Source organism: Nyctereutes procyonoides, unplaced genomic scaffold (assembly GCF_905146905.1).
Source record: "Nyctereutes procyonoides isolate TBG_1078 unplaced genomic scaffold, NYPRO_anot_genome, whole genome shotgun sequence".
In the NCBI taxonomy this organism is placed as follows: Eukaryota; Metazoa; Chordata; class Mammalia; order Carnivora; family Canidae; genus Nyctereutes; species Nyctereutes procyonoides.
In genome coordinates this window covers 242,471-246,365 of record NW_026575140.1, presented here as the reverse complement: position 1 = coordinate 246,365, position 3,895 = coordinate 242,471, and positions in this window count along the sequence as shown.

Below are 3,895 nucleotides of genomic sequence, written 5' to 3'. Positions count from 1 at the left end.
ACCCCTGGCGTCTCTTCCTCTTATTCGGACACCAGTCATATCAAATTAGGGCCCCAATGTAATGGCCTTATTTTGACTTAATCATACCTTTAAAACCTTATCTTCAAATACTGTGACATTCAAGGTTCTAGAGGTCGAGGCATCAATACATGAATTTTGGAGGGGACAAAATTCAGCCCTTAACAACAACCTACTATTTGTTTACTACATGTCAGGCGTGATGCCAGAAACCACGTTCTTCTGGACTTGCACCAAGTGTGTTAGCTGTACTTCATAAATCCTTTCACTCTTTAAGTCAGCTTACTTACTCTTATGGTTTTATCAAAATAGAAAGGGTTTCTTCCTAATTATTCTGTATACGTAACGTATCTACATTATAAATACTCGGACATTATAAAAATGTATAAAGATAAAAGGAAACCTACCAATAACCTCACCTAAAGCTATAAACACTGTTTCTAATTTTGCATATGTCCAGAATTTTTTCTTTTACACAAATTTGTTATTTTCCAGCACTAATATTATACTCTGTCCGTATTTTTTACTTAAGATATTTTAGACAACGCTTTCCATGTCAAGAAATAAAAATCTGTATCACAACATAACACCACATATTTCATGGTAACTGTTTTCCAACATTAACTTGTTTAAAACCTTTTCACTGGGCAGTCCAGCTGGCTCAGTGGTTTAGCGCCACCTTCAGCCCAGGGCATGATCCTGGGGTCCCAGGATCGAGTCCCACGTTGGGCTCCCTGCATGGAGCCTGCTTCTCCCTCTACCTGTGTCTCTGCCTCTGTGTGTGTGTGTGTGTGTGTCTCATGAATAAATAAATAAAATCTGTAAAAAAAAATATTTTTGCTATTATAAAAAAAGTTCAGTGAGCATCTTTCTTAAAATATCTTTGTCCTGATCACTTCTTTCATATACTTTCTTACATAAAAGCTTTAAAAATCCTTAGATTTGCTTATACATATTTCCAGATTGCACTCTAGAAAGATGTTCCAATTATACTCCTAAGTGCTAACAGGTTAATATAATTGCCAGGAAACATGCTGATTTTGCATCAACCCTTTTCTACCCCCTGCCTCCCCCAACCATAACCATCATTTTGAGAAGCCATATAATATTAATCGAACCAATATAATATGGCCCTTTCTGCTCAGAGTGAAAAGGCTCAAACAGATGATACAATTTGCAAGTAACACATGGAAACATATATCCAAGTGCTAAATTGCATGTAGTACAGATGCTAAGCACCCTGGGAGACTCAACTTGTTTCTTTCTGCTTTTAGTCCCCAGTCAGGATTGAAATGAAACAGATCCACGATCTGCAATGTGTCTAATGCATTGTACTAAGGGAACACTTCATCTTCTGACTCAACTTTGGAGAGATTGAAGCAAAAATAGGGATCAAACACCTCTCTGCTTTCACCTGGATCTGTGATTATTCTGACCCACTAAATGCCAACTGCACTGGTTTTCTTTAAGATTCTCTAGTATCAAGCTCATTGCTAAACAAAAGGCTCTCTACTTCCTCTCTCTCACCCAAGTGTTCTTCTGCTATGTCATCTCTCGATAGTTTCTTCTCACTCTGCAGATGTTGGTGCCAGTCATCTCACTCAGGACATCCTCAAAACAGCCCTCATTGGTGGCCTAATTAAAGGCACCTTCAATTAACTCCATTGACCTTCTTTATAGTACATACCATAGGCGAGAATTACCTGGCTTATTTTGTACTTGTTTCACTTTAGCCTCTACACACTAAAATATAAGGTCAATGAGGACAGTAATCTTGGCTACATTATCTATAGAACTGTGTATTCCTATCATATATAGCATTTCTTAAACTTCAAGACACATTTTTTCACATTTAATTATCAAGATGTGTTTTATACTTAATGTCATTCAGACAGCAATTGAGATATAATTGGCATTGCTTACACATGGTCAAACTTGGTGATAGCTGCTCATACCGTCATCTCTTCATTGGAATTTGCATACTGTTGAAACTGCATGTGTAGAGTTTAACTGCCATGTAAAATATCTTAGAAAATATAATGTTACAATTCAGCCTTTTACTGAAAGACTGAATACACAGAAAGTCATAGAAATAGAGTACCAGTAACAGAACATACATTTGACATTAGTCAAACAAATAATAGTAGCAAGAGAAAGGATCACATTTTCATATTTTCCTTCAAAACAAAAAGAAGTGCATTATGGAGCTTATGAAATAAAAAGATACTCAAGTAGAATAAGATGTGTTACACTTTATTACTAAGATACATGCAAAAGCTAGGTCTATTATCTGCCAAATAGAAGATTTACAAATCACAAACATTTATACATCCAAAAAATGGAGCTTCACAATACATGAAGCAGAGAGAACTTCAAGTAAAAGTAGACAAATCCGAAATTATGATCAAATATAATTTATAGAAAAAGGAGAAAGAGTATAAGAAAAGACATGGAAGATGGGAAACCACAAACCTGACTTAATTGACTTTTAGAACATTCCTCCCAACAAAAGCATTGTATATAGTCTTCAAGTGCACAACGGAATATTTACAAATACAGAGCATAATCTGAATCATAAGAAATCCAGGTCATACACCATTAGCTTATACTACAAACACACACACAAAAAAATTCAAAATGGATTAAGGGCCTACATGTGAGACCTGAAACTATAGAAATCCTGGATGAGATCATAGGCGGTAATTTCTCCAACATTAGATGTGGCAATTTTTTTCTAGATATGTCTCCTTAGGCAAGAGAAAAAAAGAAAAACTAAATTATTGAGACTTAATCAAAATAAAAAGCCTCTACACAGCAAAGGAAACAATCAACAAAATGAAAAGACACCTTACTGAATTGGAGAAGATATCTGTAATTGACATCCCTGATCAAGGATTAGTATACAAAATATATAAAGAACTGATACAACTCAACACTCAAAAAGCAAATCTAATTTAAAAATGGGCAGAAGACATGAAAAGATACTTTTCCAGAAAAGAAACATAATCAACAGACACATTAAAGGATAATCAACACTGCTGATCATCAAAGAAATGAAAGTCAAAACCACAAAGAGATATTACCTCACAGTGTCAAAATGGTTAAAATAAAAAAACACAAGAAACAAAAAATTGTTAGAGAGGATGTGGAGGAAGGGGAATCCTCATACACTGCTGATGGGAATGCAAACTGGTGCAGCTTCTGTGAAAAACAGTATTAAGATTCCTCAAAAAGTTAAAAATGGATCTACTCTACAATCCAGTAATTGCACTACTGGATACTTAACCAAAAAATACAAAACACTAATACAAAGGGATATATGTACCCCTAGGCTTATAGCAGCATTTTTTTTTTACAATAGTCAGTCAAATTATGGAAGAAGCCCACGTATCCATCAATACATGAATGGATAAAGAAGATATATATAATGTAATATTATTCAGCCATAATAAAGACTGGAATCTTCCCATTTGCAACAATATGGATGGAGTTAGATAGTATAATGCTAAGTGAATTAAGCTAGTCAGAGAAAGACAAATACCATCCAATTTCATTTATATGTGGAATTTAATAAACAAAAAAAATGAGCAAAGGGGTGGGGGGGAAAGAAGAGAAACTAAGGCACAGACCCTTAATAAAAGAGAACAAATTGATGGTTACCAGAGGGGAGGCAGGTGGAGGGATGGGTGAAATATTAAAAATAAATTTAAGATAACAATTAAAAAATAAGGATATAGTGGATACAAAAAAAATCAAGTCATAAAAGTATTTTCTCTGAATACAATGAAATTAATATAGAAAACAATAACAGAAATATCTCCAGAAATCCCAAAATATTTGGAATGAGATAAAACTCTTACAAATAATTCATAAGTCA